Genomic DNA, 23,496 nt, shown 5'->3' with positions numbered 1-23,496 from the left:
GTCACAGGAAATCACAGTCTCATTTTCCCTTGGCACAGTGTTAGAGGCAAAGAGCCCTGTGTGTGCTCTGCATGTTTTGCTTCAGAACAGAGCAGAGTTAACATTTCCAGGGGCTGCCTGGAGCACCAAAACTGCCTGTTAAGTCCCCTCCCAATTAAAACACAAATGGAGAGGTTTTACTATTCCTGTGTTCTTTTGCCTTTTCACTTGGCTGAGCATTACTGGATGCTGTCTCTCTGTCAGTCACATTTCATCTTATCCCTTTGCCTCCAGCCCTTTCGGTCTGGAATTGATTTTCTCACCACTCTAAGCAGAAACTGTGAGATCTGAGCATTTCTCAGAGCTCTGTGCAGTGGTGGCAGTGGGCTGCATCCTCCATGCAGCTGCTGAATGTCTTTATTCCCCTCTGGAAGGCAAAGGAAGTCGCAGACACTCGGTAATTGTAGCGGATGCTGGGGATTTTGCATACTCAAATCCATTTTGGATGCTCCTGGCGAGTGTTTTGCATGAATGTCTATGGATAAATCCATGTAAATGTGGGCAGGCCTGTGTGCATCTGCATGTATAGATGCACATGTTTTCTGACTGGAAAATTCTGCCTGATAAATAAATTTGTCTCTCAGCCATGGGAAAAAAAAAAGTATTAAAAGCTCTCAATGATTTAAACAAAACTCAGCAAAACTGCATTCCAGTCATATTCTGTCAGTTTATTTTCTAAATAACTGAAATAGCCTCTGATTTAATGTGTGATGGAATTCTTGGTGATTTCTTCACCAGCCTTGGTGTGAGGGGCTCCAAGGCCCTGCACTGCAGCTGGATCTGAAAACGTGAAAAGCTGTGTCAGGAAAAAGGTGCCTGAGATATTTGGGATGCTCCACATCCTCCTGGCGACCATTCCCTTCCCCAGGACCAGCAGGGATTAGATTGCTGTGGCTTCCTTTGAGAGAGAAGCTGTGGGATTTTGGGTGATTTGGGACACGGGCTAATTAATCCAAAATCCTGCCCTTTGTGGCTCTGTGTTTCCATGGGGTTGTTCAGCATCTCAATTTGCCCATTGGAACCTTCTCCAAAATTCTGACCCCCTGGGAGGGTTTTCTACTTTCCCTCCCTTCACTGTGCACATTAACCTGGCTGGGATTTCTGGGCTCTGCCATACCCAACACTTTTCCAACATTTGCTTTCTCTGAACAAAGAAATACTTGAATTATTTGAGTTGTTTGTTTGTTTCCACTGGGGGGAAAAAAAAAGTTAAATCAGAAATAACAGGATGGAGTTAATAAAGGAGAGATGAAGGAGAAAATGAAGGCAAAGGAGTCCCATACCAAATTTGAAACTGTTTATAGAGTCTTACAGAGCAATTCCCAAAGTTCTCTCTCAAGAGAGCTGGTTCAGTGAGCAGATTTATTTTCGGGTGTTTGATGGATGTGATCTGGTGTGGATCAGCAATCCACATGCCCTCACCTCTGGCTGGGCTGCATTTGAAGCCCCAGACGAGTAAAGATGACTCCCCATGCCCACAGCCCTCCAGAGCCTCTCCTGGGAGCCAGCAGCCTCCAAAGCCACCGAGGAGCTTTAAGGAATGGTGATTAATTCATCAAGCCAACGAAGCAGAAAGCTGGCTCTCCCTGAATGGCTCATTAGCCATCACATGGAGCTGCTAGCGCTGGTTCAGTCACATCTGATGGGGCTGGCTGGCACGTTCCCTTGGTGCCTGCCAGAGACCCCTCAGGATGGGGAAGGAGCCCCAGCTCCCTCCCATCTCTGTAAAGTGCTGAGGGGCCTGGAGGGGCTGCCCAGAGCAGAGGCCAGGCAAGGGGAAGGGAATAAAGTGGGCATTTATTGAAGGCCTTCCCCAGGCACACCTCGGGCAGCCAAAGCCTCCCAGAGGCTGCAGCCAGCACGGACAATGGGCACCAGTTTCTCACACAATTACCAGTTTGCTCCAGTTCCAGATCGGGCTTCATCCTCCAATTCCAGCTGCAGGCAATGAAGTCATTCAGCCCCAGTTTGCTCCCCACAACTCACTTTTGGTCAGACTTTTTGGGGCCTGGGGCACTGAGGTGTCCCTGAGATCCAGGCCTAGAGAGGGATTGTGTCTGAATAAAACCTGAGGGCAGTAACAAACACTGTCTGTGCAGTTTAGAGTTAGGGTTACTAGGGTTACTGGGTTCTAGTTGTACTAGAGCAGTACAGGATCTGAAAAATAGAAAAGCTGAAATCCTGAGACATCAATGGAACCATCAGATGTGCTGGGCAGAGTGGGATCACGTATGGAAATGGAAGTCAGGACTGGGATCCCAATGGCAATCCCCAGAGAACATCCCCGCTCCATGCCAAGCAGGCACACCCCACCCCTGGCACACGGCTGTGTCTAACTCAGCCTCACCCAGGGCTCAAATTAAAAACCTGTGAGACACCCAGGGCGTTTCTGTGGCCAGAGCAGCGAGGCAGAACTGTTTATCTGCATTAACCAGTGATTATTGCAGTTTCTCTCCATGTCTGTGCTGGCAGATCCACAGCATTGCTCAGGGCACAGCTGCAATTATTTCTTTACCAATCCCGTTTGCAGCTGAGTTGAAACAAGAGTTGACAAGTGGGAGATACTTTGGGTATATAATTGAACTGAGATGCAGTTGAAAAGAAATTCTCCCAGAACGCCTCTTGGAGCAGCTTCTTGAGGTGTTTGGGGGCTGATTCTGCACAGACCTGGCTCTTTGGGACAATGGATTTGCTGTGTTTATGTTTGGAATCCTGGAGCTTTGTCTTCTGTGTCTTTGGATAAATGTTGCTTCTGCATCATGAGGGAAATGTGAAAACATTCTGTTTGCCTTTTTCTGCTTCTCTTCTACTTCTTTTTTTTTTTTTTTTTTTTTTTTTCCCTTTTGAATTTTATGGGGAAAACCCAGTTACAACCACTATTCCTTCCTTCAGCTGCACTGGTTCGGTGTGTACAGATAAAGGTGTGAGAGTCCCACCAGTGCCAACAGAAAATTCACACCTTAAACTCCTTCCTTTCCCACCCAGCTGCAATTTGTGCTGCTCTTTTGGTTCTTCCTGCCCATAACATCCTTGTTTTGCTGTTTAGCATTCCAAACCCCAGCTACCTGAAGCTGAGCAGTTTACTTGCCATAGTTAAATCAATTTTACAGCCACACATGCTTGTAGTTAGCTGAACTGCAGGCAGAATTCTGCTATCTTATTTATTTTTTTGACATATTACGCTGCTTACATTAGCAAAATCCCTGCTGTCACAGCACCACTCATTCTTTCTAATACTGATTATTGCCCCCCTTTTTATCTCCTGCTCTCTGTTCTGAATAAAGCAGCTCTTGCCCACCAGCAGAGTGCATTTAAATGGGGAGGATATGTGGTTTGTTCACATTTTCAGCTAAAATAAACACAAACTGTGAAGTTATTAGCTGGCTGTGAAAGGTTGGGCTTAGTTCTGTGCCATGTCCTGCTTATCAGGGCTGTGCTCACTGCCTTTCCCTGTGAGCACTAACTCACTTGGGAGCAGCATTTCCCTAAATCCATGCCCATTTCTCTAATTTAGCAGAGTAGGAAGTGGCTGGAAGCCTCTCCCCTCTCTCACTGATCCAACACCTGCTGTCTCACACAGCCTGGGTGGGTTTCTTTCCTCCCAGAAATTCCCAGGTGCTGGGCATTCCCAGGAATGTCATCCTCAAGATGAATCTCTGGGGGTTCTCGATGCTTTTTAACTGGAATTCTTTGGCCTTTGAGCAAGAGAAGGTGCAGGCTGAACCCCCAAGCTGTGAGGGAAAGGAATTGCATTTTCCCTTTGGTTAATGGCTGCTGAAAGATGAATTTCCCTCTGTCAGTCATCAAAATGCACCGAGCAAAGACTCAAAGGCAAAAGGGATAAACAAAACCAACATCTGGATCTAATTACTCCGTGAAAGCAAGAAGAGTTAAAAAAACAAACTGCACGGGAACATCAGCTCTGCTGCTTTTCTGTCCTTGTTTGCCCTGCACAGAGGCAGTTTCCTGGCTTTGGGGGCACTGGGGGATGGATGCTGCCTGTCTCCAGTGAATGGAAAATGCAAATGTGGCTTTCCCTCCTGCTGGACTCCTGAGAGCCATGGGGAGACTCCTGCAGCCCCCAGGGAGCAGGGGCCCCTTTGGCAAGAAGGGTTTGGAGGTGTTTTTGGCAGCCTGTCCTCCCTCCAGCGGTGCCTTGCTCTCTGCCGGCTCCAGGTGCGCCTCTGGAAAAGGAAAGTGTGGAATTCACAGGGATCCGTTTTCCCCCTCACTCCCCATCTTTTGCTTCTCTTTCAGTCCAGAGGAAAGTGCAAGACACTGCATCACAGAGCTCCCAAATCCCAGATGTATTCCCTGGGGAACCCAATTTTCCAATAAAATTCAATCCAGCTCACGCTGAGGGCTCGGCGGGACCCTTCGGGGCCATAAATGGGACGTGGGAGGAATAAAAGCTGCAAATCACCTGCACCTTGTGGCAAGACATGTTCAGGTCTGAGGAGAGGGGGGGTGATCACTGTGCAAGGATTTGGGAAGGAAATGTCATCAAGCCACATTCACAGGCAAAATCCAAAAAAAAGAAAAAAAGGGAGAGAGAGAAAAGACTACTGAGCACTGCTGATGGCAGATGCTGGTTGAGCAGGATGCAAATTGCAATCAACCCCTTACAAAAATAACTGGAACAGACTTTGTCTTCTATTTGGAGAATTTTCTTTTTGCTTTTGCTGCCATCTTTTTTTTTTTTTTCCACCCCCCCTCCTTCCTAGGAGATTTTTATTTTTTTTTCCAAATTTCTTTTCTTTTCAGGATAATCCATGCTGTCACAGGTCAATTAATAGAGAAATGTAGGCAAAAGTGCAAGTGTGGTGATTTGTCCACTTTTTATATTCACTACAGAGTGAAAAAGAACCAAACTCCTTTTCTTTCAGCACCTGACCCAATAAATGAATTTAGAAGAGCTGAACAAGAACAAACAAGTTCCCAACAGGTGGGCATGGAAAGTGTAATGCTTCCAACTGAAAGGCATAATTTGAACCTAAGGTCTCATTACTTTAATTAAAAGGAGAAAAAAAGAGGTTCTTGACTTTAAATATTTAAAACTCATGCCTTTATGCATAGAAATGTCTGTAGTTTGCTGACTTGCTAAATGCATCTTGCTTCTTTCTCCCAAAGAATTGATTCAGAGGATGAACAGGCCTCTTAGACTCCTGATTTTAACTGCTGAGCTATTGACTGGCAAGACTTGTTCCATCAGATCTGCCCTGCTCAGTCTAAAGTTTCTTGTAAATTTGGCATCAAATTGGGAAAAGGAGATTATTTTTTTTCTTCCAGGGATCAGAGGAACTGGATTCTGTCAATGTCGTAAAATTTCATTTGGACTTTTTCTTTAAGTGGTTCAGTTAGAAGCTTTAGTTGGACTTGTAAAGGGTGCTCCAAAAAACCCCAAAACCACCCCCAAAAAGATGACCTGCCCAGAACTAAAAAAAAAACCAAAACAGTTTGACCTAATCCAGACTTTGCTGAGTAGGGCAGGTAATAAATCAGAAATCCCTTGCAGACTGTGAGCAGACAGGACCTCTTCACATTCTCAGTGCTTCATGCAGCACCTTTACAGACTGACCATTTTGGGAGACTTTCAATGCTTTTAACAAAAATATTGATGATGTCAGTGGATGGCAACCAATAGAAAATTATACTGAGTGAAAGCAACTGTCTAGAGAGGAGGGCAGAGCAAAGGGAAACTGAAAATTGAATTCCCTCCCCAACTCCTGTCATACTGAGGCTTCCTGCCAGCCCCTGAACTCTCCATAATAAACTTGGGAATGTATGAAAATGTACATTTTTGTGGTTCTATTTCTCCATTCCCTCTTTAATTACCTTGCCTAGATGGTGGTTTCTTATTGAGATTTTTATATTTATCCATGTTAAAAGCACAGATTGCATTCACTTTAAATAGTATCCACGTGCCACGAAACTTCTTGGGCTTTCTGGGAAAATTTCCTCCAACATAACTTCTAAATTAGCATGAAAATTGATAAAAAATAGTAAGAATTTTGTATTTTCTCCTAGTGGGATGTGCAGTTGGCTTGGGACTTGACAACGGGTTGTGACTGCAGGAGGAATGACAGGCTGAACCCCCTGATAATTGATATTTGATATTTATACAAAGCCTGCTCCCGGTGCCTCCTGCAGCATCCCAGGCTCTCAGCACATCTGATAGGACATGCAGGGATCACCCTCATGTCTGTGCAGTCACGACAGGAGAAAACCCAAGTGCCTGGGCTGGCAATTTGTGCCAAGTGCAAACAGGGAGAGCGACTCACAAACTTTATTTATGTGAGTAATTCTAACTGGTCCAGAGCCTCATTTCATGCCCTGCTGCCTTAGGCACAAAATGAGCCTTTCTCTGGGCAGCAAAGCATCTCCAGAGAGAGAATTGAAACAGAAATCCTGTCTCACAGAAGTCCTGAGAGCCCTCCAAGGGAGGGGGATTGCAGCATCCCTTTTTTCTGCAGCCATTTTGGGACCATCCCTGGTGTTCACTCTTCCAGCAGGGAATGGTTTCTCTCCTGGCCGTTGCTTTCGCTGTGCTTGTGCACGGTTTGTTTCCAAGTGGAGCTCACAACGTGGAATTAAAGCCCAGTGTGTTCAGAATGTAGGGCAGAATGGTAATTTAAAGGCGAGAAAAGGTCTGGAAAGCCTGTAAGGGAATATCAGAGAGGAGAAGTGGTTTCCATGACAACAAATCCACCAAAAATCTTTGCATTCATATTGATTCTAGTGATGGATGAGTCAATTTGGGGGCAGGGAAGGGGAGGGGAGAAAAAAAAAAAAAAAAGGAGAAAATTATTAACCCTGATGAAGAATGCAAAATAAATGACAGAAGTTTTTCTTTCTGAAGTCCTTAAGTCAGACCACTGCTAGATGAGCCTGAATGCAAAGCCTGGCTTATTTCCCTGCAGTCTGGCCCACTTTGGAAGGGGTTTTGTTAATTGTGCCCCCCAGCTGTGCTAGAAATGAAATGACGGAGGATTTTTTTTCTCTGGGGGTGGCAGAAGCCAGCCCACGGAGGAGGGAGCAGGGCAGGGATGAGCTGGAGCAGCCTCAGGACACCTCTCTGCTGTCTCTGCTGCTCACAGAGGATTGTGCCCTTCCCTCTGTGCCTGCTGTGCTCAGCTGATGCTCCCTGCACCCAGCTCCAGCATCCGTGTGTCTGTCCTGTCCCTCTGGGGCTCCACACAGCCAGCTGCTCCCTCAGCTTTGCCCCTCCTCATGTCAGTCACATTGGGGGTTTTTACACCTTTTGCTGCTTTTTAAAAACCTTCCTTTTACCAAGGAGAAGGGAACAAAGGGAAGGGGATCAGGAGGGCTCCAGCCTTGGGAGGGCATCTTAAGGAAAAGCTTTTTGTGCTGGGTGATGTCCCATGGAGGCCACAGGCCCTCAGGCAGCCCCTGCTCCTCACAGGCCCTGGCACACCGAGCTCTCCCACCCTGCTCACCAGCACCTGCTCCCCAACATTCCACACACCCAAAACTCCTTTGGAGAAATGCCTGTGTCAGATTTTAAATGTGCTAAATGAAACCAGGCTGGAGCCTCCCTGCAGTCGGGAGCTTTGAGGGAAACTGCCTGCCTCATCCTTTCCAGGCAGGAAAGAGCTTCATTCTGCTGGGGCTGGAAGCAAAAGCAGAAAATAACCCTGCAGTTTCTGCAGGAGCCAGCAAGGTTCCCGTGCAGGATTCTTGGGATCATTGCTGGCATCTCTGGCATCTCCTAGAGCAGAAATCGGTGCCCAGCTCTGGTCTTGCCCTGCTCTCCAAGCACTGGCTTTGCTGTCAGAGGCCTGCAGGATCTGGTGAGCCAGGCCCATTTTCCTTCTCAATTCATAACCTCCAGCTTTTCAATTTCCTGGGTGAATTCTTTTCTGTTCTTAAACAAATAATGAACTGAGAGGCTGATATGGCTGATTTAAAAATTATTGCTTTTACATGTTGGGGAAAAAACAAAATAAGACATGGAAGGTCTTTACTGTGACATTTGTCTTTTTTGTTTTTGCCATAACAGGGAACCACAGAATATTCTGAAGGTCCAGCTTGGTTGGAAGGTCCAGCTCTTACGTGGCTGGTTCATACAAGGATCAAACCCTCAGGCTGGATTAATCCTGGTTATTGTCTGATGAAAACCTGGGGAATGTTGTTAACAGGCAGCTCTTTGAGTTCTTACACTCCTGCCCTCACTGTTTAAAGTCTGCTTAGGTTTTGTGTCTGATTCTCACTATTTGCACCTCTGTAACTTGAAGGTGTGACTGGAAAGTGAAGCTCATTTTCCCATGATGAAACTCATGTATTAATGACAATGAGTGTGACAATGGTGGAAAATACGATTTGGTTCCCACACAGGAATAAGTCATAGACTAAGACCTAGAAAACCTTGGGGAAAAAAGGTGAAAGAGAAGGATGGCACAGCAATAAAACAGCAATAAAACACAGCAGTGGGTGTGGATTTGTAGCTGGGGCAGCAAAAAGGCATCCCCAGAATGCAAGCAAGTGGCAACCAAGAGAAACAACAGCAAGCAGATTGAAAAGCTCTCAAAAAATATATCTTTGGGTCACAGTCCTTGCCTGGACTTCCAAAGGCCTTGCTGGTGCAAGTTTCAAAACCACAGCTTTAAAAAGAGAAGAATTTGTCCTTGCTCCTCTGTGCCTGGCTGGGCACCTCCTGCCCCTGATAATTTTAAACTCAAAGCCAAACGTGTCCTGCTGCTGTGTCCCCCAGTGCAGGCACAGCTTTTAGAGGCAGGAAAAGCCCTGTGGAGAGGAAGGATACCTGGAAACATCCCCTGTCTGTGAAAGGGTTAACTCTGCTCCTTCATTTCCATATTTTGGAGGTCACACTGGCTGGCAGGCTCTGCACTTACACAGCAAAGGAAGCTTCACTTACAGCTACAAAGGAAAGAACCATCAAATCTCAGATAATAAATTCACTTAAGATTTATTCCTGTGGTGGGATGAATTTGTGATTTCAATTCAAATGTGCTTTATTTAACTTTTAGGTCCTTTCTGAGATCACTGGAAGGCCTGAATGTGGTGTTAAGTCAGCAGCTGGCATTGCCTCTGCTCCTCACAGCAACTGGGACCATTATTCAAATTTAAGGGTAGAATATATGTTTTAAGAGGGTGTTTGGAAGGTTCTCCCAAATCTTTAGGCAGAGAAAAAGAAATTCACTTCACTGAAAGAGTTTCACACCACCTCCTGTGATAATAATGGAAAAGAAACTACGGATGTAGATGAGGGAGCAGAACACCCCAGTGATAGCTGAGTGTCAATGTCCTCCTTTCACCATTTAGTTCATTTTTAGGAGGAAAATCTTCCTCTTTGAACAGGGAGAGAGAGCTGGGCTGGCAAAGCTGGTCCTAGGGACAAGAATTCAAGCCCTGGACACCCAGTGTCTGAATCAATTTGTCACTAGTTTGTGTTTTACTGTCTCCACATGGAGAGCCACGTTCATCTTTAAGCAGCAACTCCTCAGAAAGTTTCTGGTTAAAGGCAGCACAGAGCTCCTCTGCTCTAATTTGGCACAGTTTCCTTGAAATCTGTGGATTTGGCTGAGCCTAAATCACAGTCATTAGCAGTGCTTTGATATTCACAAATTCACAAAAACAATCACAAAATTCACAACAAAATTCACAAAATTCACAACAAAATTCACAAAAGCTTGGGAGGGAATTACCCAGTGCTGGAGTGCTTCAGCCTGATGTGGAATTCATTCTGAGCCTGCCCTCAGAGGAGCTCCATGGAAAAATGACAGGTTTCTCTCAAAGATAATTGTTCTGCAGGTTGTTTTCCAGCCAGTTGACTCCAGAAAGTGATCCCTGTTCATGGTATATTCTGTTTATTTATTCATCTTCAAATGCAGCATAGGAGGACTAAAGATAGGCAATGTGGGAAAGATTTGGCCCTGGGGGATTCTGTGCTCACAAAGACAATACAGCTGTGTCCCTCACCAGGGCTGTGTGGGAAAGGGGAGGTAAAATAAGACCAAAATATAAACAAGATAATTTTAGACAGCCTTAAACTAGTGGAAAATCAGCCAGCAGAACCAGGAGGAGTTGATCCTCTTCACCAGTGCTGGAATTAATTAGAGATGAGTGTAAATTGTCTCTTTTTAGGGAGGATCCTAAAGCTCTCAGCGTTGTGTTCTCACCTTTCCTTGCCAATGCACTCCAGGGAAAACAACCCCAAAGGAACACCAAGGAGAGCCTGGAGATCACAAAATCTTTCATGAAAACATGTAAAATAGCTAAATAAAGGTAGAGTTGTGCCAAAAACCTGTATTAAGGGTACAATTGTTATGTTTATAGACATAATGCTGACTGACCATGTGATACTAATGGGAAAATCTTAGATATTAAATAACCAAACTCCATTTCAAAAGCTAAAAGGATTAGCCTGGAAGAACTTTATGTGTTTGTAGTTTAATGTAGACAAAAAGTTCCTAACAGACCTATTTGAGGGGATTATTCAGTATTTTTTACTATTCTGCACAGAATATGACAATATAAAAGCAACCAACATCTCCCACAGTAAATCCCAAATACAAACACAATGCCAAGCCCAACCTAATTAAAGCAAATCAGGTATTAAATCACTTTTTTTTTTTTTGTCAAGCTAAGTGCCAGTGGATTTGGGAGTTTTGTTAGTGGGTGATGCTAAATGGATTTTTGACTGCTGTGCTTATTTTTTGTCATTTCAGCACAGCAACATCTGGCTGAGCCAGGCTTAGCTGGGGTGTGCTCTGTGCACATGTGAGTCCTGCCACACACTGCACACAGAGTGCTGGCAGTTTTTCCTAAATAGTCAGTCCTGAAGCCAGCAGGAATCTTAGGGAATGCCACCAGTGTTGGGAAAAACTAGGAGAATGAAGCCTGAGCATACTGCATTACCAAAAAGGAATGTACTGCATGTAATAAATGCAATTTTTGATAGGTAAAGTAGCATTTTCAAGTGGAAAATCTATGGAAACAAATGGAATATTGGTAGTGATAATGAGAGGTTGTCAGAGGATAATATTTTGAAAAAATGTGTCTAGAAATACTTGGCATTTCCTGTAAAAAGTGTGGTTTGTTGGTTTTTTTTTTTGACATATTCTCACTGGCACATTTCAGAACCTCTCAGCAGGTGATGTGTGACCATCCATGATTTCCAGGAGGCACTTTGGAGCAAAGTGCAAGGCCAACAGAGATGATGATTGGATTAACAGAGAAGATAATGGATTTGTGATTTAAATCATTTTAATGTGGTCCTAAATTCATTACAGAGAAGGAAAGAGCAAATCGTGGCATCCCAGGGAGCACCAAAATTTGAATATTTGGATACTCAATTTGGGTGACAATCAGAAAATGGAGGTGTGAGAAATCTAACCAGGATTTAAATGATTTTAATGTGCTCCTAAATTCATTTTGGTGAAAGGAACAGCAAACCATGGCATCCCAGGGAGCACCAAAATCCAAACATGGATTTGTGAGAAATCTAACCAGGATTTAAATGATTTGAAGGTGCACTTAAATTCCTTACAGTGAAGGAGGAAGGAGATCAGCAGATCATGGAATCCCAGGGAGCACCAAAATCCAAACATGAATAATGGGTTTTTGACAAATATAACCAGGATTTAAATTATTTTAATGTGTCCCTAAATTCCTTTTGGTGAAGGGAACAGCAAATCACAGAATCCCAGGGAGCACCAAAATTTGAATATTTGGATATTCAATTTGGATAACAATTGGATAATGGAGGTGTGAGAAATCTAACCAGGGTTTCAATTATTTATCTAACCAGGATTTAAATTATTTTAACATGCTCCTAAATTCCTTTCGGTGAAGGGAACAGCAAATCACGGAATCCCAGAGAGCGCCAAAATCCAAATGTAACAAGAGAATCGGGGCTGCTTTTAGGAAAGCCGCTGTCTCCAGCTTTCTGCCATAAAAATAACACAATTTCTGCAATAAAATAAATTATTTTATTATTAAAATAAAAACTACCCCCCTGGCAGGGGCTGTAATTGGTGCCTCCTGTGCCTCCCAGGCTGAGCAGCCAAGGAGAGCTCAGGGACCCAAAGTGTCACCGCGGGCTTGGGGACACAAATCCACGGCCAAACCCCGGCGGAGCATTTGACTGGAAAGGCGTTCCAGATGGGAATTTAAATGCTACATTTCCCCTCGTGTTGAGGAGCAGGTTACTCTATCCCTCATTTGTTTGCCATCTGTCATTACTGCAGGAAAAATCTGTGTGCAACTCATCACCCCGCACACCCAGATAAAATTCCACCGCCACTCACTGGGAGATGCAGTCTCAGAATAATTGCAAATGATAATGATGCAATTAGGGGAAAATTTGGGGGTTGCAGTTGTTGTTTCATGTAGTAAAATCAGGGCTAACACTCCAGCCCTGATATTTTTTTTTTATTTTGTTTTTTTATTTTGTTTTATTTGGGTTTTTCTGCACACACAACTGAGTGGGTACATCTGTCTGGTAAATCTGTGATAGGAGCAGCTCATAACCAACAGGCACAAAAATGGACTGAGGATAGAAAATATCCCTCTGTTGACAAAAAGTGTTCTCAACTACATTTGGGGTTTAATTTCCCTGCAATTTGGGAGTGAAATTCTGCAGGTAAAACCCCAGCACATGGGGATAAAGGGCAGCTCTTTATCTGCCAAAGAATAATGAGCTGGTCTTTGCTCACCTGAATTTCAGTAGGGAGGGGAAATATGGTGACATTTCTGAAGAGAAAATAATGGCAAAAGCCCCAAACCTGATATAAAAGAAATGCAATGAAATAATGTCATTTCTGGGTTTAACTATTCCTCTGCCAACAAAAACGAAATGCAGAAAACTTCAGAAGTCATTGCCTATTTTGAAAATTTAGTTAAATAACATAATCATTCTTTTAATCTCCTTGGTTTTTATGGAATTGCCATGGAAGAGTGTAGTGTGTCAGACACCGAGGCCAGGACATCTATTCACATCTTTCATTCCACCAATCAAATGTGGGAATCCTGCTGGATTAAATTATGCTGTGGTCACAAAATTCTATTAAATTTTATAGGACCAGAGGGACTGAATCTCCTGGGGACTTTTATATTTCATTGAGTTGATTCTCACTATTTCTTGGTCTGTTGGGTTTAAAGGAAGAAAATTCTCTGCTTGTCCGTGGCCAAACTGTTGAAGTCACCAGGCAACCCCTGTGCTGCCTGACACACAGGAAAATGTTTTGGGGTTTTCTCAGCCACTCGAGGATGTTCAAAGAGAGGAAATCTCAGAGTCACCAGGAGTAATATTTGATAGCAGTCCCTGTGCTGGCAGCGCTGAGCCACCACCCCAAACCCTGGGGCACCTCTGGGCCCTCACAAGAAGGAGCTGGAGGGGCTGGAGCGTGTCCAGGGCAGGGAACGGAGCTGGGAAGGGGCTGGAGCAGCTGAGGGAGCTGGGAAAGGGCTCAGCCTGGAGCAAAGGAGGCTCAGGGGGAATTTCTGCCTCTGCACAGCTCCTGCCAGGAGGGGACAGCCAGAGGGGCTCCCAGGGAACAAGGGATGGATTAAGAAAGAACAGCCTCCAGTGGCCCCAGGAGAGATCAAATTGGATATTTGGGAAAATTTCTTCAGTGAAAAGATTGTCAAGCACTGGCAGAGGCTGCCCAGGGCAGTGTTTGAGTCACCATCCCTGGAGGGGTTCAAAAGACGTGCAGATGTGGCACTTGGGGACAGGGGTTCGTGGACTTGGCAGTGCTGGGTTAATATCTGGACACAACAGTCTTAAAGAGTCTTTTCCACCCTAAATGATTCTGTGATTCTAATTGGGAAAGCACAGTGCAAGTGATAAAAGAGAATTCAGGACTATTCACAAAATGCAGCTGTAGGGGGAGGGAAAAAAAAAAAAAGGAGAAAAAGAAAGAAGCAGTGAGATTTCATCAGCTGCATTTGTGGGGGAACATGGGGAGTGGTTTATGCTTTGAAGGGCTCTGTATCTTCAGTGCTCCTGGCTGGCTACAGGGGCTGTGTGCTCATTTTCCCTTGCTCCTGTCTGCCCTGCCTTGCTCTGCCTGCCTCTGGGACAACCCCACTGCCCAGCCTCTGAATCTCTGCCCTGTAATTAGGGGATAATTTAGCCTGGGCTGGAAAGCCCATGTGGATTCCCCAGTCCCACAAGCAGCTCCTACTGCTCACACTGAGGGCAGTGGGGTGGTGGGATCATCACTAGAATCTGGTTTTATGCTCTCTGCAAGGGATGGACACAGGCAACAGAAACCTGGGGGGTTGATGGGCAGGAGGAGCTCAGTCCCAAATCCTTGTCTGCCTCCCACCATTTCAGCAAAGACACAACACAGCCCCACAAATCAAAGTTTCACGTCTTCCCCCTTGACAAAACTGCTTTGCTCTCTGTTTAGAGACATAACCAGCAAGAATTAATATCAGGTTTGCTGGAGAGCTCCTGTAAGGAAATGCTGATTCTGCCATTCCTGTCAAACCAGAACTCTAAGGTCACCTGACACCCTTGGGAAATGAGAAATGGATTTAAGGATCAGAATGTGAACCCAAATAGGGGTGTAGACTTTGCCATGTCTGCTTAACTCCTCAGTACCTCAGTTTCCCAATCTGGGCAGTGCAGGGTGACAAAATTTAGCTGGATCAAGCCTAAGGAATGGGATACAGCCAATCCAAAGGAGGCAAAGCAAAAACCCCTTCCCTGAGGCTTCCTGTCCAGCCATATACATTCCAGCAATGTCTAAAATAAGTTCTTGAGCAGACAGAAAATAGTTGATAACTGTCAACCCATCCTGCAAATGGCAGGACCCAGGAAAGGAGCAGAGAAGCAGGTGGAAGGGGAAGTGCCTGTGGTTTTCTGGGTCCCAGCCACTGCACAGAGGGATGCAGAGCCAGGGTGTTGTGTTATTGTGCAAATAAAAGGGCAAAGAGGGGGGTCTGGCTTGTAATGGAAACTGTGCTCGGGGGCCAGGCACTGCTGGGACTCCAGATGTCAGGAGTTCGCTCAACATACCACAAACCATCATGAAATGTGAAAAATGCAGCTGGAACAAAAGGTTAGGCTGCCTCTCTCCATGCTTCAGCTCCGAGGATGGGAAGAACAACAAAGTCTTCTGGCAGCTGGGGCTGCTCAGAGCCTGCTCTCCCCATGGCCAGGCCCTCGGCTCGCTGCACAAGCAGCACCCTGCCACAAAGCAAACAGGTTTTTTCTCATCCCAGCAGTGCACAAACAGCCCCCTGCCAGGGCAAAAGCATCCTCTGATTTCCCTGCAGCCTGCTCCCTTCCCAGCCCAGCAGCCCCGTCACCCAGCGTGTCCCAGCCCCGTGGAGAGAGGGGATGGAAGCGCTGCTGAGCTGCACAAACAGCCCTGAGAGCTCTGCTTCTCTTCAGCTTGCTCCACCTTTCCCCCATCTTCGTGTTCTCCAGCCAAGGGCCAGACTGGCTTTTCATGGGCAGAGTTACAGCTGGGTTCTTTAGACCAGAATTGGGGGAGAAAACCTGGGGAGAAAACAGCCTGCAGGGCCCGAGTGCCCACCTTGCTGTCCTGGTGCTCACCTGGGGCTGCTCTGATCCTCCTGGATCATCCCTTCCAGGAGAATGAGGATTATCCCACCTCCCTGCTGGTGGACTCAGCTCTGCTCACAAGGACTGCTCCCTAAAGCCTGGACCATCAGCGTGGTCCTAATTATTGGTGAAGAAGCATAAAAGACAATATTAGGGCTCGTCCTAATCAATCAGGTATTGAGGTGAAAAGAGCAGGACTTGGATTCTCTGCTCTGAAGGACAGTGAGATTTCAACACTTCAGCTCTGCTTCTAAATGGAAAAAAATCTTCCGATTTTTAAAATCCTACACTCAATCTGGCTCTTTAAAAAGCCTGTTCTCTTCTAATTCCAACAAAAAATAATAAAAAAATAAAAAAATCCAAAGGTGCACATTGAAAACTGTGAAATAAAAAATCGAGGCAGGTAAGGAAGGAGGAAATGGCAACCATTTTTATTGTACCAGCTGCTATTCTTGGTAAACAACAGGGTTTGGGGCATGCAGCTCCTGCTTCAGGGCTGAAACAGAAACAATCTTTGACTCCTTTCCAGATGGATCATCTGGCCTAATAAAAGGTATTAGGTCTCCCAGCATGCCTTACCTTATTCATGTGCTTAGGCCTCTTCTGCTACAATAAATAATAAGAATAGGATATTTCTGTAAGAAAATGGCATTTCAACAGTGTTAGAACCCTTTTCATCTAAAAATCACTCAGGAAAAGACACCTGGTTTTGTCAAACTCTCTTTTTCAGCAGTCTCTGACTTTCATATTCTGAGTAACAATTCAATTTAGGAGAAATCATCAGTGTTCCAAAATAATACATAAGTGTTGGTAAAACCCAGTGATAACAACTTTTATTTGGCAGAAACCAAAACTGGTTGGGAAAGGGTCAGAAAGAAGAATAAAAACAGATCCAGCAGAGGCACCACATAAAGCCTAAGCTCCTTATAACAGGCAGGGCTGAGGAAAATGATATTATAAGAGTCAACAGGCAATTTTTGCATCTACAGCTGAATTTGGAGTCTCATAACTCTGAGCACAATCCTGTCACCAGCTGTGATCAGAGAATGCTCAGAGAATTTGTGACTAAACATTAAAAAGGCCCCAAACTTAGGGCACTTCCCACTTTCTGTCGGGTTGCTCTCCACGCTTTGAAAAGATCTACATTTATTTTGTTAGCACACAGCCAGGGCAGGGATCTCTGCTGAGATCTCTTTGCTCTTCCTGACCCTTTTTTATGCTCCATCTCAGACATCAAAGCTTTGGACACTCTTCTCTCCACCTGCACCAGAGATCCAGGCAAGGACCCTGTTCAATTTTAACACTTTAACACTGACTCCAAAAAGTCATCAGGGACAAAATGAGCTCTCCTGTCACCTCCTCCTGCTCATCTCATGCAGCATCAAATAATTTTAATATTACCCTCAGGTCAGGTAGGCAGCAAATTATTCATTGTCTGTGGCAGTCCAAGGAAACTGAAGATTATTAGGTCTATTCATCTAAAATAGGAGTGTGCATTTTGCTGAAGAGCCACAGGACAACACTGACAAGAAGAGGCAACATTTGGAAAAGGAAATGAGTCTGGAGAGAGTTGTTGGCTTTGGGAAAGAATTTCCATTCTACCACTCACAGCAGTTTTCTCTCATGTGAAGGAGGGCAGAGAATGAAACCCATGTCCATGTTCCAAGACATTTCAGACTGAAATTTTCTGTGTTGCTGTATTTTCTGTGGCTCCTGTGGCTGCAGCGTTGGGAGGGAGGGATGGGGGAAGGACGGGCAGGGGACACGAGGAGGGGACGTCCCCTCTGTGTCACAGAGCCCACCTGGGGATGGGTGAGGAACCACCAGGGATCAGGAGTGAGGGACAGCAGGACAGGTGACATCTGGGGTTTGCTCCAGGCCGTCTGCCCAGTGAGACTCTCCAGGAGCAGCCTCACCTTAAACCCTGATCCTTGTGGGGGATTTCAGCCCAGTGTCTCTTGGAGGGACACACAGCAGGGTGGGAACAGCCCAGGAGGTTTCCTGGAATCACTGATGGGAACTCCCTTTCATGTCTTTTCAGGGGCTGCCTAAAAACAGAGGCCAGACAGAATTAAGGGAATAAAAAGCAGTTCCTATTTATTGAAGGGTCTCCAGGTACATTTTGGGCTGCACCCAAAAATGGCCAGTGGGTCCCAGGTCTGACACTTTTCTAAGCTGGCTCCATTTGCACATTGGGGGTTCATCTCCCCATTGCAGCTGCAGGGAATGAAGTCATTTAGGGCAGCTTTGCTGCCCCCAAGTCCCTTTTGTTTCCATCTCTCAGGCCTGGGGCAGTGAGGTGTCCTTGATTGCAGGCCTGGGGAGGAATTGCTGTGTCTGAGCAGGATGGGGAAGCAGCAGCTGAGCCTGCACATGGAGTTTGGAGTCAGGCACTAAAGAACTGCAGCACTGCAAATGGATGGAAAATACAAAAGCTGAAATCTCCAAAGGAGGAAAGGGGCTGGGCTGGACCTTGTTCACCAATGGGGGGAAAGTGCAGCCCTGGCTGCCATGCAAAAGGATTCCCAAAAACAGCATTAAAGTGACTTTTCCTTTCCTCTCTCTGCTGAACATCCCTCACCTTGTGCCTGACACACTGAGCAGCCCCACCTGCTTTTCCTTGCAGAGTTCAGTGGGTTTAGCTCCCAACTTTGTTCCTGATTGTTTCAGCTTCCAGTGAGCCTGAAGATGGCTTTGCCTCTCAAATTGCCTCAGTGGCTTTGTAGCAGCTGTCTGTTCAATGGTACCATGGGATTCCTGTTTAATGTTTAACCATAGGGTTCCTAATAGGATTTCTAATATCTCATTACTTAGGGCTTAGAACTGCATTTCCAGCCCCAGTAATGTAGAGACAGGCAATCCTCTTATCCCAAAGCTTATATTACAGGGCTCCAGACTGCACCTATTTCCTCAGGAACAACAATAAGAGAAACTGTTCACTCAAATGTTCTTTCTTTTACATATCAGGACCAATGAGGATGAACATCCAGTTGGAGCAGGTGAGGTTGTGGCTTGTTCTGCGTTATCCCAGCTGCAGTTGTTCATCCTGAATCTCACAGGTCTCAAACAGATTCACCCTCAGAGCCCTCAGTGCCTGTGAGAAGCCTCAGCACCTTTCTGCAGGTACAGAACCCACATTCTGATCCCTTGAGACTGGAGAGAAACAAAATCATTTACCTGATAGCTCCAAAAGAGCTTCCTTTGGAAAGCAAAACATCTCCAAACTGGCATTGCCTGAAGTAAAGCCCAAATATTCCCCTTTTACAGAGGGATCCAGCCCACACTATCGAGGAGTAGTTTACTAGTTAGATTTAAAATGGTATTTTGCAATGAATCTGAGATGACAGACCATTAAATGCTTGATTGCACACTCAAAGAGAAGGATGAAGCACTGCTAACTTTCTTATCTGTGAGATCTAGTGAAAAACTTCCAAAGCTATATAATCTGCTTTAAATAATTCCATTAATTTGAATAGCAGATGCCTATCTAGCCTTTTAAGACAGCTCTGAAAAATTCCAATTTTGATTTCAGCATTTCAAATTTGTTGCAGTGGGAAATAATTTCACGTGTCTCCCCAAACCTAAAGCAGGGTGTCTTCAGCAGTTCTGTGAGAAGCCAGCTTTAAAAAATATATTTCTATAGCCTGTTATTTGTTATCTAATTTCACTGTTCCGAGTTTTCCCAGGAGATGTTGACTGGGGAATGAACAAGAAGCGTCATTTCCAAAACTCAGAGCAATGAGAACATCATCCTCCCAAATATCTGAGTGCTTCCATGCTCCTGGGCACTTCTCCTGAGCTCCAGGAACGCTGTCAGGGTGCCAGGGGCAGCTTCCAGAGCATCTGTGCAGAGGTGAGACACGATGCACCACGAGCACCAACGTGACCTTTCCATCATCAGAACATCTCCACTGGAAAGCTGATGACTGCTATTGTCTCCAGTGCCTGGCAGGACCCCAGAACTGCTCTTTATTATTAAGTCTTGTGATTCTGCCTCTCCTTCTCCACATGGATTTTCTCACTACAGTGATGCTGAATTTAAATATTGCTGTGTTTTTGCTCACAGCCCTCAGATTAGCATTTCTTGGGTTTTTTTTCCCTGTACTGCTCACGCAGTCTGCTCTTCCAGCCATTTACTCCATACATCCCTTACCTTATTTATGCCATGCCTCCAAGTGCTGAGACATCTGGAGAGGAATTCACAAACTCCTGACATCCAGGAAAAAATAAAAAAAAAAGCCCTCTCAACCTTGACAACAATTTTTTTATTTTTTTTTTTTCAAACCTACCACGTTCTCACATTTGTTTTTCCATCACACATGCATGTATGAGCGCATTTGTGTGTGCAGCTGCTGAGGTCACCGAAGGGGAAACTGAAATATTTTTAACAGCTGAATCTCTCCAGTTCCAAATTCCTTGACTAAAGAAAACCAGGCCATATGATGGTAAAATAAAAAGAGGTGATCAGAGCATCAGCATTTCAGGTGATGCTGGTTTAGTGGTGGTATTTCTTTCCACACACAGAGCTCATGGACAATTTTCCTTATGGGAAGAGCATTCAGCAGCTTTTGTTTAAACTGGGCTATTTCTTTTATCAAATCAAAGTTTCATTAATGAATCTTGGAGTTTTATCTGAAACCACTCCCTAATCTGGGGTGAGCTCAGGATAATACAAAGTAATTATAGATGGAAATAAATTTTAGCAGTGCTTTGATTTTTGCTCTCACCAATCCTGTCGGACACTGGGAGTAGTGTAGCACACAAAAACATCAAAACCACGAGCAGGAACACTGACCAATGACCAGTGATGGCCACCAAGGACTGCTGATATTTGCCAAGGTTTCCAGGACAGCTGCACCCCTCACCTTCCTCTGGTTCCTCTCCAGAGCTCGCAGTTAATGATATAAAACCCACATGGAATCAAGGAGCTCCTTACTGGCACATCTCACAAGTAAGAGGAGGATTTGCTGCTGCTTCTTTTTTAAGCAGCTGCCACCACCTCTGTCCTGGCAGAGATTTTCCTCAGAAGCTGCTGGCAGGTAGGGAAGTGTTTCCTTCTCCACAGAACCCTGGGTGTTCTCCTGGTGACACCTTGGTAAGGCCAAGGCCAGGAGTGAAATGGAGGCAGCTGCTGGCTACCATTGCTAAAAACAGCAAACTCAGCCCAGGACTGGGAATTTGGTCTCTGAGCTTTTCCAGCAGAGCTCCAGGGCAGCAGCCACTCACACCTGGAGCGACGTTCCCTGGCTGGTGCTGCCACCTCTGAGGCCAGAGGACACGAAAGGGAGCTGAGAAAAATCCTTGTGCAAAGCAGCACTGCCACAGAATCCTCCTGATCCAGCAGTTCTAGGTTCCCAGTTAGCCTCAGGAAAAGGGCAAGCTGGTTAACTCCATTTTAGGGGAGGGGGAATAATATTTATTGTGTTATAGGATGAGATTTCCTGACAGCTGCTGTTAGACATCATCCATCACACACTGAGGAGCATTTCTAGGAGGTGGGAAGAAACTCCTGCAGACATTAACCAAGAGGAGCAGGTGTTTGACAACATTGAACCTTCTCAGAAAGCTCATGCATTTGCCAGGCCATTTTTTATGGCTGACAAAGGCAGAGACAGCAGGAGAATGGAGGAAAGTTCAGCAGAGAATTAAAATACCATCAAAAAAATGTTTGAAGGGAGCCAAAATGATTCTGAACTCCAAACATCACTGGTCAGCAGGAGCTGTGGTTCATATATATTAAATAAATATCATTTGTTTTCACTTTGAATCTTTTTTATGAAGCAAAAAGTCATTTGCAGAAACAGCTGTGCTGCCTCCATTCCCTCCCCTCATCCTCCCAAGGAAATCATAAATCTTTTGAAGTTACAGCTTTGGGTTTGCAAGACTTTTGTGTGTTCCTGCCCACTGGTAAGGGAACAAACAATTACAGTGTAAAACAGAGCATGTTTATCTCTCTGAGGAATGGGATCAATCCCAAACTCTTTGACTTTCAAACCCAGAATGACATTGTTCATTGTTATCTCAGTTATCAGTCTTCAAACAAACCAGTCTCATGAGGACTTTATTCCAGCTCCTAAAAAGTGGCAAACACTTTGGAATCTCAAACATTTTTGTGTTCAGGTTCTGTGTCCTTTTTCTTTACGTGAATAGCTAATTAATGTTATCAGCTTTGGTTTTTTCCACTTATCTCTTACCTACAGGACTTTTAAGTGTTCCTATCAGAGCAAGGAAGAAATTATCTTTACACTGGCAGTCTCTGTAGTGTGGTGAAAACATTTCTGTTTTCCTGCTAAAACCAAATTTTAATAAGGTGTAAAACCAAATTTTAATAAGGTGTGCTCTGATTTCCTCAAATAATTCCTGACAACCACTGTGCATCTGAACTTTTGGGAAGTCCTCATTCAAAAAGACATAAAACAAAGACTGCAAACCTTTTTGGCTCTTTCTAAAATGACATGGGACACCTTTGCAAAACAGCTTGGTAATTCTGGGTGCTCAGTTTGGGACACTAACCAGGTTTCCAGAGCACTGCTGCTCAGCATTTCCCAGAGAGAAATCCTCCTCCCATTTGTTGGGTTCAGGCACTTGAAATCACAAATTTCAGCACTTAGCTTTTCTACCTCACCAATAAATACAATTTTCATTGCAGCCACTGCTCCACTGATGCTTCTCTGGCAAGAATTGGAATAAATGCCCATTAGTGATTGAAACTGGTTTATGGAATGGAGTAAGGAAAGGCTTTTAAGGGGGAACTCCATCGAGTGTGATTCAAGCAAGTGGAGAAGCTGCTGAGTAAAAGGAGCATCCCCAGCGTGTCCCGTGCCATGGAATTCCCACGAGTTGGAGGAATCTGCATTCCCTGGATTGCCTGTCAGAGAGGGATGAGGAAATGCCACCTCTGGAAACTCCCTGGAATGTCCCCCCACAGCTCCTAAATCCCTGCTGTGTCCCCCAGGCAATCCAAACCCCCCACTCTGGACAGCCCACGGGGCCTGAGGGATGGCTCACGAATGTTTGGGCTCCAAGGGAAGCGGTTTGGTGATTTTTAAACAACTTTGAAACTGCTAATGGCACCAGAGGAGGGGTCACAGCTGCTGTGTGAGAAGGGAGAAAGGTGAAACAGGCCTGGGAAGAGCTGGCTGCTTTTTGGTGTTTGTGGTGGAATTCATAGCATCTTTCCATGGCTTCTCATGTCCTTAGGACATTGCTTTCCCCACACACTCAGCTGCTGGGATACTCCCCACCAAATCTATATTTTAAGGGTTTGAACTCCAGCTCTGGCTGTGGTGGGTGAGCCTAAGGGACTTGAATTGACAATGAAGGTCAGAGAAAACACTTAAAAACTTCTGGGTGAGTTTGGAAGCGTTTTAAGACTGCTTAAACCAGGTTTACAGGGTTCACACCCTTCAGCAGGGGCTACACCTCGCTGGCACAGCCAGTTTGTGGCTGTCACGCTGTTCATGCTCCATGAAGTCTGCACAGGCACAGACACAAACATTCCTGTCTGCAAATTCCAGTCAGAAGTGCTCCTGCCCTGGAACGAGCTCACGGTGCCACTTTGGGTTCCTCACCCATCTGTGCCACACTTGCTCTTCCCACACCTCCAATAGAAATTTCCTTTTCCAAACCACTGCTGCTGCTTTTCCATCTCTGCCACGGGGCTGGAGTGTGTGGAGAGCAGGAAATTACAGGGTAAGGATTGAAGAGACTTTTAAAAATTGATTTTATTTTTTTTTATTTTTTTTTTTTTTTTAACCATCCATAGAAAAGCAGTGCTGGATGTCAGAGTGCTTTTAACATTAACTCCTGCTGGGATATGTATTCCTGAGTGTGTGCACATGTGGTGTTTGTTTGGGGGTTTTCTAACACACAAAATTATTTTTTAATAACTTCAT

The 23,496-nt window shown here is 45.1% G+C and overlaps 1 long non-coding RNA gene across 1 annotated transcript; it reads left to right on the top strand.

Moving 5' to 3' along the window:
* Positions 1-2,852: 2,852 nt before the first annotated feature.
* LOC147651052 (uncharacterized) lies at positions 2,853-10,323 on the top strand. Its single transcript, XR_015274959.1, has 2 exons — positions 2,853-7,850; positions 8,060-10,323. It is a non-coding gene; the product is annotated as an uncharacterized LOC147651052 (long non-coding RNA).
* Positions 10,324-23,496: the final 13,173 nt, after the last annotated feature.

The sequence above is a fragment of the Cyanistes caeruleus genome, chromosome 11, assembly GCF_971803275.1.
Source record: "Cyanistes caeruleus chromosome 11, bCyaCae1.hap1.1, whole genome shotgun sequence".
In the NCBI taxonomy this organism is placed as follows: domain Eukaryota; kingdom Metazoa; phylum Chordata; class Aves; order Passeriformes; family Paridae; genus Cyanistes; species Cyanistes caeruleus.
The sequence above is the reverse complement of the archived record's forward strand: the minus strand, read 5'-3'. Positions and strand labels throughout refer to the sequence as shown.